The sequence below is a fragment of the Sinocyclocheilus anshuiensis genome, unplaced genomic scaffold (genome assembly GCF_001515605.1).
Source record: "Sinocyclocheilus anshuiensis isolate Anshui unplaced genomic scaffold, SAMN03320099.WGS_v1.1 scaffold848, whole genome shotgun sequence".
In the NCBI taxonomy this organism is placed as follows: domain Eukaryota; kingdom Metazoa; phylum Chordata; class Actinopteri; order Cypriniformes; family Cyprinidae; genus Sinocyclocheilus; species Sinocyclocheilus anshuiensis.
This window is the reverse complement of record NW_015549628.1, coordinates 228,227-242,852: the sequence shown is the minus strand read 5'-3', so window position 1 is coordinate 242,852 and position 14,626 is coordinate 228,227.

Here is a 14,626-nt window from a genome sequence, read left to right as displayed (position 1 = left end):
TATATATATATATATATACACACACACATATGTACAGTCATGCGAAAAAGTTAGGACACCCTATTGAATTCCATGGTTTTAGGCCTATCAGGACATAATAAAACATTATCTTGTCCTTGGCAGGTTTTAAAATTTGGAAAATAAAACAACAACACATGACATATTGTACCGTGTCATTATTTATTTAACAAAAATAAAGCCAAAACGGAAAAGCCATGTGTGGCAATGTTAGGACACCCTTACTGTTAACATAAGAATTAAGAGGGTAAGTAGCAGTCAGGCACTGCTAATCAAACGCCTTTGATTAACTGATAATCAGGAAGTGTGAGCACATAAAAGCAGAAGTTCAAAAATAAAGCCAAAATGGAAAATCCATGTGTGACAATGTTAGGACACCCTTACTATTAACATAGGAATTAAGATGGTAAGTAGCAGTCAGGCACTGCTAATAAAATTCCTTTGATTAACTGATCATCAGCAAGTGTGAGCACCTCTATAGAAGCAGAAGTTTGGGCAGTTTGCTGTTCTAGAGCCTTCAGGTGTGTGTTAACACAATGCCAAGGAGGTAAGACATCAGCAATGATCTTAGAGAAGCAATTGTCGCTGCCATCAATCTGGGAAGAGTAAAATTGCTATTTCCAAACAATGTGAAGTCCATCATTCTACAGTGAGGAAGTTAATTCACAAGTGGAAGACACTCAAAACAGACACCAATCCTCAGGAGTGGACATCCCAGCAAATTCACTCCAAGATCAGACCGTGTAACGCTCAGAGAAATGGCAAACAACCCAAGAACTACACAGCAGACTCTACAGGCCTCAGTTAACATGTTAAATGATAAAGTTTATGACAGTACAATTAGAAAAATATGGGAAAAGTATGGCATGCTGCCCACATTCAAACAGAAGAGAAAGAAAATGCCTCCTGTTGAATATACTTGCTGCATGAACTACTGCAAACTTCTACAAAGGATTGCGGTTCTTGAAACAAAGTTAATTGCTGGACTTCCAAAACAGGCGAAACACACAGCAGACCGTCATCATGGACCCCCTCAGCATACAGCTTGTGAGTCCCATGAATCTAGTGAATCTCAACAGTTTATACCAAGTGTAGAGGAACAAGCCGAAACTGATCGTCACAATAATTGATGGCACAAACAGGGAGCAAGACATAAGGGCACTGGAAACATCAGATTGTCACGAGTATCTCATATTGCTGCGATAGCATCCTCTTCCCCAGATTCGGCTATGACAAGGCTTGTGAATACTGGTATTCTACCACCCCCTATACATCTTGAGGACAGATTTGAAGCATTAATGAATGTGGGTGAGGAATCCCCAAATGTGATTAAACATGGATCGGATCAGCCAGCAGCTAACATCGCTACTAACAGGTGTTCAAGTTCGAGCAGACAGCGGCATTCAGCTCAAAGCGCAGCCGAGCCCATTCAGTCGTTCATCAGTGGACCACTCCCAGCAAGGGGAACTAACATGTTTTCACAGTTGCATGGGCTGAATACATGGCAACAAAGATCCTACAATATAAAAGTGGCAGGCCCCCCCAACCACCAAAGCCTGTGGGCCCAGCTCATCCTCCTCCTCCTGTGAGAGCTCTCCGGCTGCTATCACAACGTCAGGGCCCAAACCTTCCTCCATCTGTATGGTTGGCCTTCAGGAAATTTGCAAACTCCTGAGAGACAATTTGTGGTCCATTGTCGCTCACAAGAACTTCAGGCAGACCATAATGACTGAAGAGGTTCCTCAAAACTCCAATTGTTTTTTCTGCTGTCGTTGATGTCATCAACTGCACCTCAGGCCACTTTGAATGTGCGTCAACCACGACCAGGTACATGTGACCCTCACACGGCCCAGCAAAATCTACATGTATGCGCTCCCATGGTTTGCTTGGCCACTCCCATGGGTGGAGGGGTGCTTGGGATGGCATTTTCTGTATTTGTTGACATGACTGACACATTTTCACTTGCAGTTCAATGTCAGCATCAAGACCCGGCCACCACACATAACTGCGAGCAATGGCTTTCATTCGGACAATTCCTGGGTGGCCAGTGTGCAGTTCCTCCAGCACCCTTTTCCGCAGCTTGTGAGGAACAACTACTCTCATACCCCGCATTAAGCACCTGTGTTGGACAGACAGTTCATCGCACTTGGAGATGAAAGGTGAGAGTTCATTATTATCTGTCAGGCTGACAGCTTGAGTCCCTTTCAGAACCATTTCGACAACTGTAGACAAGGTAGAGTCACTCATAGTCTCACGTCGAATATCAGTGGCACTGACAGGGAGCTTCTCTACCTGTCCGAGGTAGAACAGCTCTACAGCATCCTTTTTCTCTTTGTGTTCCACTTGTAATGGCAGACGGGAAAGACCATCAGCATTTGCGTGATGTTCAGCTCTTTTGTACTCGATGGTGTAATTGTGCGCAGACAAAAGTAATGCCCACCTTTGCATACGTGCCGCCGCCATAGATGGAATTCCATTTTGTGGTCCAAAGATTGTAGTAAGGGGGCGGTGATCTGTAAAAAGCGTGAATTTTCGTCCGTAGAGATACTGATGGAATTTCCTGACCCCGAACACAATTGCCAGAGCCTCACGCTCAATCTGCGCATAATTCTGTTTGCCTTGCTAAGTGTGCGCGATGCGAAAGCTATTGATTTTTCTTCACCGCTGGGTAACATATGGGAAATGACGGAACCAATGCCATAAGGTGATGCGTCACATGCGTAATGTGTCAAGACATTTTGTGACACTAATCGTTCCTTTGCCTTTTTCTTCCTGCAAATGCGACTGATATGGCCTTTTTTTCACATGTATTACAATATTTGTCCTTAAACCAACAGTCATCATCATTATGGTTGTCCTTTCCACATCGTTTACATTTGTTGTTGGCGTCTTAGTCTTTGATAAAGACAGTGCATTTACCGTCAGTGATCCGCTGAGTTGGTGCGCTTCGCGTGATGCTGTTTCCATGGAGACCGCCAGCTCCACTGCTCTTTGAAACTAGATGTTTTGTTTCCAGTCAAGACTTGGAGAAACTTGTTCATGCCTTTATCACCAGCAGGGTGGTCTATTGTAATGGTCTCCTCACCGGCCTTCCCACGAAGACCATTAGACAGCTGTAGCTCATCCAGAACACTGCTGCCAGGATTCTGACTAGAACCAGAAAATCTGAGCATATTACACCAGTCCTTAGGTCCTTACACTGGTTAAGGGTTCACACAAAACAAGGGGAATCCGCTTTTAGCTATTTTGCCGTCCACAGTTGGAACCAGCTTCCAGAAGAGATGTGCTAAAACATTAGTCACATTTAAATCTAGACTCAAAACTCATCTGTTTAGCTGTGCATTTATTGAATGAGCACTGTGCGATGTCCGAACTGATTGCACTGTATTTTATGTATAATCATTTTCTATTTTTAACTGTCTTAAATTCATTTTAAATCAATTTTTAAATCATTTTCAAAGTTTTTAAATCCCTTTTTTTATTTTTGTGATTATTGTTTTATGATTATTTTACTTTCTTTTATGTAAAGCACTTTGAATTACCATTGTGTACGAAATGTGCTATATAAATAAACTTGCCTTGCCTTGCCTTATCTAAAAAACAAGGCAGCAAGGTTTAGGTTCGCAAAGCTGCATCTGAACAAACCATAAGATTTCTAGAACAATGTCTTTTGAACAAATGAGACCAAAGTGGAGATGTTTGGCCGTAATGCACAGCACAACGTTTGGTGAAAACCTAAAGAGCACATCAGCACAAACACCTCATATCAAAAGTCACACATGCTGGTGGAGGACTGATGATTTTGGGTTTGTTTTTATAGCCACAGGATCTTGGCACCTCACAGTCATTGAGTCGACCATGAACTCTTCTGTATACCAAAGTATTTTAGAGTCAAATATATATATACAGTCATGTGAAAAAATTAGGACACCCTATGTCCTTTGTCATGTGTGACAAAGTTAGGACACCCTATGATTCGATAATCAATTCTATATGACTTTATCAGTCTCTTACATCATTCTGGAAAAATTCCACTCTTCTTTACAACGTTGCTCCAGTTTATTGAGGTTTGTGGGCATTTGTTTATGCACAGCTCTTACCACAGCATTTCAGTCAGGATGAGGTCTGGACTGTATAAAGACTAATAATAATAAAAAAATATCTGGTCCTTGGCAGGTCTTAAAATTATATGTAAGAATATTATATAAGAATATATATTATTTTTGTTCTTTTAATGTTCTTCTTTTTCTTATTTATTCCCTTAAATTTCCACCAATATTCAATGCATGGTTACAGCCTTGTATTGGTGTGGTTATGGCATCTACCAGTAGTTTCAACCCAGCAAAACTTTGACCCCTTGTTCTGGACCGATCCCAAACACCGGTTGGCCAGCCATCAGTGTGAGCAATGAGCTGTGCATGTAATGTTCACGTGTCACATTGACATTTGTAGCTCAAATCAAAACTACAGCTGGTCTCATTTAAAACCTCCTCACTGTATCATGCCAGATTTAGTGTAGGAATATAAAACAACGGGCTTTCACATGACCCCAGCCTAATAAATTCCTGCGTTTCATTCAACACAATAAAACATTTGAAGGAACATTTGAATTTCATGCATTAAGTCTTATAAATCAAGAAGGTGTTATGAGGGGTTGTTTTTGGTCCGGAGGCATTAGCGTCTTTGTCAAGTACCTGGCTGCAGTGCTCCTGACACCAAACAAGATATTTCATCCATTCATTATGTCAAAACTTATAAATGTCTACTACAAACACCTACTTTGGACCAGGTTCTTCATCATAACCCCCTGAGGTTCTTTAAAATGAAGTACTAGATTTGGACAATATTGAATGCTTTGGTGAAGAAACATATTGGGAGACTTACACAATATGTTTTGAGAGCAAATTATGGCTGATATAGGCTTCCTTTATATTGATATAACAACATTTTTATGGTTTTGACCTCTGCGATGAATAGCAGAGGAGAGAGACGGGTAAATTATCTTTACCTTAAACAGGTTAAGCAGACTTACTTTAAAGACAAGCATGTTTTTGCACACATCTGGACTTTTACCAACCCCTGGAGAGCAACAAGGAACATTAAAATAAAACCCACATTAATTAATCCCATTTAGTTGAGTACTAATGAACAGCTGGTGGGATTTCTGTTGTGGTGGTGAGGTAGTAAAGCTGCGGATGAGTCCAGGTGTTTGTTGATGAGGTGTGTGTGTGTGTGTGTGTGTGTGTGTGTGTGGACTCTGTGTGTTGTAGTAAGTGGGTTGATTACAGGCTCAGTCCTGTATGAGTTTATACAGGATCATGTGTTTGGCCTTTAGTCAGAAACAGATGCACATAGGTTGTTATGAATCAGAGGTTGTTATCGGCTCATATTGATGCCATTGACAACTGTCTTTAGCATTAATGTTTGAGTTGCATGATTTTGAATTCAATGAATTCATGCCAGATTTGCTGCAGCAGATGTCTGTTTATCCAGTCACTATTGAAATACTCTTACTATTTCTGCAATATACATTATTGGCAATGTGTAGAGTATGCTAATTCTATTAATAACAAGATATCACACTACATTTATTGAAATGTGCAACATACATATAAGCTGCCCAGAATATTTTCAATTCTAGTGTTCTAATATATTTAATTTGTTAATATTGTTTTTTTTTTATTCTATTCTAGTATTTTTAATACTATTTTTGTAGAACTTTAGTTTTAATATTTTTCTTTTATTCTAATTATCTTTTATATTCTAATAGTTTTATTATTCACTAGTATTCTAGTTTTATTATTTATTATTTACTATTCTTAGTAGTATTCAAATATTTTTATTTGATTTTTATTTGATGCTAGTATTAGCTAGTATTTTAGTTGTAATATATTTAATAGAATTCTTGTTTTAATAGATTTTACATGCTATTCTTGTATTTATTATTTATTTTCATCTTAGTACTATAGTTTTGATATATTTTTAATTTTATGCTAGTATTCTAACTTTTTGTCTTTTTTTTCCTAGTCTAGTTCTAATATCCTTTTAATTTTATTCTGTCTTTTTTTATTTTTGATCAGATTTCCAAAGGTTTTTGTACAAGACTGGATTAAAGGAAATCTTTTTTTTTTTTCAATAATAATAATGCTGAATTAAACATACACACCAAAAAAAATAAAAATTAAAAGGTATGCCCTTGTACCATATTTATTCCTAAAGTCTGCATATTTGTTCATAAATGGTACATTTAAGTACCTAAATAATGTAATTTAGTACCTAGTGTACCGCCCCAGTGACAGCTTTTGTACCTTTTTTGATGAGTTTACAGTGTAATGAGGTCATGTGAAAGCTGTATACCACACAGTATGCAATGTGACTACTGTATTCTGAATATAGCCATTTAATTAATTTGTGATCTTCTGCCAAACTGCAACTTCGACATACCAAAAACACCGATTGACTGATTTTAATATTGGCAGATATTAATCTCTGACTGGCTGTGCAGTCAGCCTCACAACCGTTAAAATATTAGTAATTTTTTTTGTAGGAAGTTCTGACTCATGTACAGCAAGCAACATATACTCAATCACACACACACTTAATCATTTAAGTGGAGTTTATCAGCACTAGAGCAGAACTCTGCAGGAAGACTGACAGCTCTCTGACAGGAAGCTGAGGTTGATAGGAGTAAATGGGAGAGGTGCTCTCACGCCCCAGGCTTGTCACCATGCCTGCGGCCTGTGATAATAAAACAGCGCTGCCCTCTCAGGGTGTCAGATTATGGAGCATTTCCCCTGGAAGGGAACTATGGAGAGAGAACGTGGCCTGTGCAATTAGGAGCATCAGTGCTGCAGGTCTTTTCTCAAAGTCTTATCTGAGAGTTTGGTAAAGTTTAAGTGCAGGAGCACAGAATTACACAGAAAGTCTTATTTTGGGACCAGAATATCACAGAAGTCTTACCACACTCATTTTCCTAGACAAGAACCACTCACATTTTCTTAAAAAAATGTGAAAACCTCTATTTAGTTGTTTATTCATTTTTTAGTTTCAAATGGGTTTTGGGTCTTCACTTTCTGAATTAAATGGGCTGCAGTTTATAACGGTGCCACATTAAAGTTTGTGCATTTATTCTGAGTGTTATTTTATCTTTGCATGCTCATCCCTCTCCCCATCTCTTTGAGAAAAAGGATTTCACTTTAACCTCCACACAACGTAATGAGCGAATGAATCACACCTTTTTATTCGGCGCTGTGATTTCTCACTCTTTGCTTGAGTGGCGCGGCGGAGCTGAAAGCTCTCACCTCTGCTGCCAGAACTTGAAGTGCTCAGAGTCCCTGCAAATTGTCTCTCATCCTCTCGTTTATCTGCTCAGGGAGAAAAGCCCCCATATCTCTCGTCGCCTGTTAACACGGACACGATGTTCCTCTTCAGAGCACTCCAAATGGAGCTGTGATACGTTCATCCGACAGGAGCTGAGAGAGAGTCCTGTGCTATTCTCTGACGCTTCGCTGACATTCAGAGCTACGGCATGTTTTGACCTATTATGCAACTATTTATATTCCATAATAACTTTTATTTCTTTCTAAAAAAAATTCTATTGAGAGAGAAAATAAAAAATGTAATCACAATTTATTAATAATTAAAATGAGCTAATTCAACATAATTCTTGAACATATTCTAATTTAATTGCATGCATATTTAAGGACTAATGTGGAACTAGTTCAATCAGTTGACAAAAATGGCAAAATCCCTTACAGCAAAACTTACAGCACATACAGCAAAAGGCCAGCAGAGGCAGCAGCTCACAGTTTGATTCATGCTTTAAAGTACAAATAATAATAAAAAAAAAAATTCTGTCATTAATTACTCACCCTCATGATATTCCAAACCCGTAAGACCTCATCTTCGGAACACAAATTAAGATATTTTTGTTGAAATCCGAGAGCTTTCTGATCCTCCATAGACAGCAACACAACTCACACGTTCAAGGCCCAGAAAGGTAAAATGCCCATGTGACATCAGTGGTTCAAGAATTGTTGAATAACGGACTGTTTTAATGATGTCCTTACTACCTTTCTGGGCCTTGAATGTGTCAGTTGCTGTCTATTGAGGGTCTGAGAGCTCTCGGATTTAATCAAAAATATCTTATAGAACGATAGGTACTAGCTATAAGAACGAAGGTCTTACGGGTTTGGAACGACATGAAGGTGAGTAATTAATGACAGAATTTTAATTTTTTGGGTGAACTATCCCTTTAAATCATGATATTTGAGCTAAATAATCAACATTTGCGATCAATTGTTAAGACACATATTGCTAATTGATGTTAATGAAATGTAATCTTAAATTTTTGCCTATTCCAGCAGTTGGAATTCCAGTAATTTGCTTGCATTCCTAGAAAATGGGTGTTTCCAAGATGGCCGCCAATAAACTGGGATTATTGTTTGGCAGAGAAAAAAACAAAACAAAAACCTGTATTACAGTTTGACTCCTGTCAGACCAGGCTGTGGTGAGTAACCTACCATCCTTTCTTTGTTACCATGTTAGCCTGGTTAGCGTGTTATCCTAGGGTGACCATACGTGACATTTTTCCATGACGCGTCCTGGCCAGGATTTCTATATTGCCTAAAATATCTAGGTTTTGGCTTTGTTTGCATGTGCAGACCGATCGGTGTATGACATCAAAGTATCATACAGCCGGTTATGCTTTCGAAACGCTCTCGAGGTACTTTGATGTCAAACACTGAGCCGCACTGCTTTTAAGTCGAACTCACCTAATATGTACGCGTAATTGCATCGCTTTGACCGTAGATCCCACCTGCTCACATGCCATGATTAGTCAATTATGTACAATGCTTGCATGTTATTGGTCAAACTACTTTTCGATCATTACCTTCAGCAAGCATGAAAACAAGAAAACAAAGCCAAAACAAATCCTGGCCAGGACGCGTCCGGGAAAAATGGCACGTATGGTCACCCTATGTTATCCACCATTAAAAACAGGTGTTTTTGGTGTACTTGCACAGGAGGCTACAATGATTACAATTCTAACTCTTCGTCAAAGAGATGAATTGATAAATTAAACTAAGAAAGGCTAATGGGTATCTTAAAACTTTATGTTTGTTTAAAAATTAATTGTGAAGGCTGAATGAAGGCTGTTCCTTCATTGTTTTAATATCCCAACCGAGCTATTGGACAATTGTTCTCATGGCAGTAGCTATATTGCACCACCGAGTTCTGAGCTGATTACATGTTTCTGTGAAAATGACAAAGCTATTTGTGTGTTCTTAGTCTGGTTTGTTTGTGGGGCTTTGTTTTATTTCTCAGACTTTTCCATGAGTACAGAGTAAACTGTTTAAACTAGTAAAATACACTAACTGGAATGGCATGAAAGCATTAGGATGGGCTTTTGCACTGTTGTTTTGCAATGAACTCCAAACTTTGTATTAAGAACATTAAGGCAGTGACATTGTGTACTTTTCCATGTAAATTACAAATGAAAGAGGCTATTTTTATAGGGAAATTACATAAGGAAGGAGTTTGGGGTTTATAAGGAAATGGATGGTGTCACGTCAGTGGTCAGGCCAAGAATGCTGGCATAAAAATCACATTTTTCCTATTTATTGTGTTAATGCAATATAATTATAAAATCTTTGGCCTCATTGAACCTGTGATTTGAACCTGCAACATTTGGGCCTTCAGACCAAGCTGTTTAAGCTCCAAGACATGGACAATACAAGACTGTCCCATCTGAGATCAGGGAACACCTCATTAGAAGCCTAACTGACCAAATCTACTCATTGCTGCTTCAAAAAAGAAACATAAATTGCAGCATTGTAACAATATAGTTTTAGGATTACAGGCTTTGATTTTCATCCCTGACAGGCATCAGTAAATAACTTGTTAGGTCTGGAGCAAGGAGTTGATTTGGGACTTGATAGCGTGTCAGTGTTCATCTTGCTGCTGTGAATGCCATTATGAAACATCTGGTTTGAAGCAAAAGCAATGGGAACACTTGCCTTCCAGCTGAGGCCCAACTTACAACATGGTGTGAATGCGAGAACTAAGAAAAAAGATGAATATATGCATGAATTTTTGGAACCTAAATTCTGATTTTCATTCAGATTGTGCAGCTTTTCTTATAGATTTAAGACTTACTTGCAAGTCATGAGTATGACATATCTTGAAGGACTTTAGATATGTTACCACAGATGTGAAATCTCCAAACTTTTGGCGTCAGTGTGCTTGCATCCACAGTACCTGTGATGTAGATATTTACTTAACCTTTCAACATTTCTTACCTTTGAATGTGACAGTGTTCATCAAGCATTTCATTTTTGGTTCCAATTTTTGTAGGAAAGCTCTTTCACATACAACAAACCCATTTGGGTTTAGAAATGATAACTTTCTCAAAGTCGTTTAGCGACCTGTAGCCGTTTCCACTCATTCTGTAGCGTGTGCGTTCATGCCTTTCTATCGCTGCTTCACTCTTTCTATCTGCCCAACACTTTTCATTAAAAGTCATAGGTTTGGCTCTGGGGGAACTGATCAAATGGGAAAAGGAAATACATTTTCATTCCTTCCAGAAATTTCAAAAGTACCTTATATTTACATATAGATTGAGTATTTATCAGGAAAGTAGTGGTGAGGGCAGATTCTCTTGTAGCTCATTTTCTAAGGCCTTGTTGGATTTATGTATTTTTTTATGCGCTGAAGATGTAGGGCGAGCAGTTGTAATTATTTGAACAGGATGTCTACATTATTTAAAATCGTAACAAAGCATAAGGTTATGGGAGTTTGAACTTGTATGTTACCTCTTCAAGTAAGTGAATCATAAAGATGGGGGAACCATCATGTAAGCATTTATTTATTAGCTTTTTGTCTGTTTTGAGTTTGTCAAGACAAAATCAGTTATCCATTTAGCAGCAAAGCAGGACCATTTCTTTTCAGTTTATACCTTCAGTCCTACATAGTCATCTTCTCTCCATCAGTTGACTGCATTGATCAATGAAGTCTGTCCTGCACTCTCTCTTCTCTCTAAACTGATACTGGGTCATCGGGAGTGGTTTTAGACACCATATTTGTGAATAGATGACCCCCATGTTTGCTGAGTTTTTGAAAATAAGCACAATAGAAACAGCCTGTGGTTCTGTTCTGGAATTCTTGAGTCTTTGTTTTGGTGATTTATCAGGTTTTGGAAGCATCCGAAGAATTTGAAGTTCTTTATGTCATGTTGCGGTCGCTACAAAATGACAATAGCTGCATTTTTGGTGAAACAGACAAGTTGTGGCCTTCAAACATTTTCAGGTTTAATTTCAACCTGTGTTTTTTTATAACATTGTTTTTTTTTAATAACAATTAAACACTCCCTCCAAGTTCCTATTTACACAATGTATCTGATGTCAGTTTTTTTAAACTACAGTTAAAAAACAAAACAAAATTACTATAATTAAATAATAAAAAGCTGCATAGATTAAAGTAGGTACAATAAATAATAGAGTGATGGTAGATCTAATTTGAATTACTTTTTATTTTTACTTTTTGCAAATTACAGTAAAGGAATGAGATTATTTTATTTTTAAATGTATTTATTTATTGACATTTTCTTCAAGAAACATAATGCTTATTTCGTTTTGGGTAAAATATGTGCACATGTTTTTTAATTGTTTTGTCTCAAGGTTAAATACGATACTTCAGAGATTCAGAGGACTGCACCATATAGCCTACCATGGAATATTTGTGGAAGAGAAATATCAAATTAACTTTATCAATTGCAACTGAGTTTATTTTCAAAATAATCAACAAAATCCTAGTTTCTAGTTAATAAATACGTGAAAACTCATTATCTGTATTAAAGTATGTTCTGTATGACGTTCTCTAGGCATTCTGCCATAATTATCAACACTGAAACACAAGTTGTTTGTTTAGCGCCTGTTAAACAATTAAATGGTGATCAAGCGCTCGTTCGGCTGTTGTTACAGTTGGCAAACCTTCCCTCAAAAGTGCTGCGCTCTGTTGATCAAACATTACCCGGCACAGGTTTCTGCTTTTTCAGAAAACACCTCTGCGTTGTTTCGCTTCTGCTGCTTTTCTGCAGCCGTGTGGCATAAAAGCGCTTTTTGCAAATTGAAATAATGGTTAATTATCTGGATTGGTAACAGATGCAGCAGTCACTGCAGTGTCCCTGGTTCTCGGGACCACAGTGAAGAAAGAAAATATACATTTGCCCTGCATTGCAGCCACCTGACTGCTGTTCAACATTTACTGTTCAACATGACACACTGTTTTGACAGAGAAGAGAATAAGAGGGAGGGAAACCTATATGCGTGTCGAATGCATATAGCCATTTTCGTTGTAATCAGAGTTAATAATGCATGATGCACTTTTTGTTCTTGTGTCAATATTCCTGGTTTCTATGTCAAATTCTGAGAGCGTTTAATGGGCCGTTCATTAGTTTCAGCAGATTAATAGTGCAGGTTTCCACCCAGCCAAGTTGGCTGGGACAGAAGTTGAGCTTTTTCCAAATTACACCTTTATGCTGTCATTCTGTCAAAGAGTGCTGGATGAAAGATCACCTTGTTGGCTATATAATTAGCAAAGAATTTGACCATAAATGGAAAATAAAACTCATTTAAGAAGGAAAGCATAGCAATTAAAGCTGCAGAAAGTTGTTAAAAATAGTTCAAGAGTCATTTAAATGTTTCCCTGAAGCTTTCCATAAGATACAGCTTTGATATTTATGATATGAGATTGTGATGATTGATGCATCCAGGGAAATGTGGCTGTAGTCATCCCAATGTAATACTGGGCGTGTAAAGGCAGTAAAAGTGAGATTCGTGTTTGTGGCGTGCGTGTCTATTCACAGAAACTGCAACACAGGATCAAAGCAATTCTTTTAAAGGGGTCATGAACTGCCTTTTTAAAAATTATTTTGTACTTTTCTCTGAGGTCTACTTATAATGTTATCAAGATTTTTACATCAAAAAACATCATAATTTAGAGGTAATAATCTATTTCCTGTCCGGCTTTGACCCCCCTCATCTGAACACTCTGTTTGAATAGGCGTGGCGGATTGTAGACTCTGAAGTAAACACCCACTGCAATGATTGGCTAATAGTTGTGTATGATTGACAGCCTACACCCTTCATAGATGGACGCTGCTGTGATTTAGGTTAAAAACGCATAAATACTCAGTACATATCAAACGATCTGTAATAACAGACAAAGCAATAGTGACCACGTAATGAAAACAGCTACTCACACTTGCGTTGCGACATGACTGTCAGATCTAATATAGTCAACACAGCATCGTCTTTTAATTTGAATCTTTCTGAAACTCCTGCGTCGAATTGTGTCTTGTTTGTAATCGAATCCTCAGTAAAATGAATTGAACTGACGTGGTCTGGAACTTTATCAAACTTCATTAAGTTCATTCACTCTTTCCTAATGTTTGGATCAGAAGGAAGGCAATGCAAAGACTGTGTTTTTCCACAAGTTGGCACTGTACAGTGTCCTGTTGTCTTCGGAGCCATCTTTATTGTTTCATTTCTGTGTAGACATGCGTTGGCCTCTCTCCTTATTTACCCACTATGTGTGCGAATTGGTGGGCGGAGCTAAACAGGCAGTGATGTAGAAGCAGGCGTTGATCCTTCTGCAAAGGCGGTGCTTTTCCACACTATTAGCCTACATCATAAAGTGGCACATTCCACAAGCTGTCGTTTTGGCAGACTGGCTTCAATATAAGCTGTTTTTAGACTAACGAGTTTTGAGTTGAATGAGTTGTATGAATTTGTACAACCTCACTCTGCTGTCAGCAACTGAGTGGTCAGTTTAGGGACGGAGCTTCATACTTTTTTTCTTATTTCTCAATTTCATCCGATGACCTATTGTGGTTCCTATGGATGTATAGCCACAATAGACATTCAAAAATTTAGATTAGCGGTTGATCAATATGTTTTTTTTTTTATGCCATTTAGTTGCCCCAAATCTTGAATATTTGATTATATCATTGGTGTCTTCATACAAGGAGTTAAAGTTTGCATTGCCATCACCATCACAATGCCCTTGGGTGCAACTTTTAGTGCCATGGTCTGTTATTTTTTACTTCTTTCTTTCGTTTTTATTGATCATGTACTGGAAAAAGGAGAGGAAATGACTTTTACCACTCATTTAAGCACCACTACTAAATGTTGGAGTATGTACTCTAACTCAGTCCTTGGATTAAACGATCAGCATGACATTTGACAGAATAAAATTGTGATACTTTTATAATGCAGTCAAGATGAAAAAAGAAAATTAATATAATTGTATTGTAATAGTTTTTTATTTAAATATATTAATATTTAGGTTTGAGTTATTTATTTTTGGATGGTTGCAGTAAATAAATGAATAAATAAACTAGCTTTTAAGTATGTGCAAAAATCTTTTACTCTTTGTGATAATCTGACTTCTCTAACTGAATAGAAATAGCTTGTCGCTTTTGTTCAAAATATTCAAAGAATGCTAACACGGACATTGACAAAGATGCAAATGAAAATTCCTGCGTCAGGTTGTGCAAACCGAAAAATTTGCAATGTTAGGCCAGACCTGAGACCTCTGCTCACCCTTG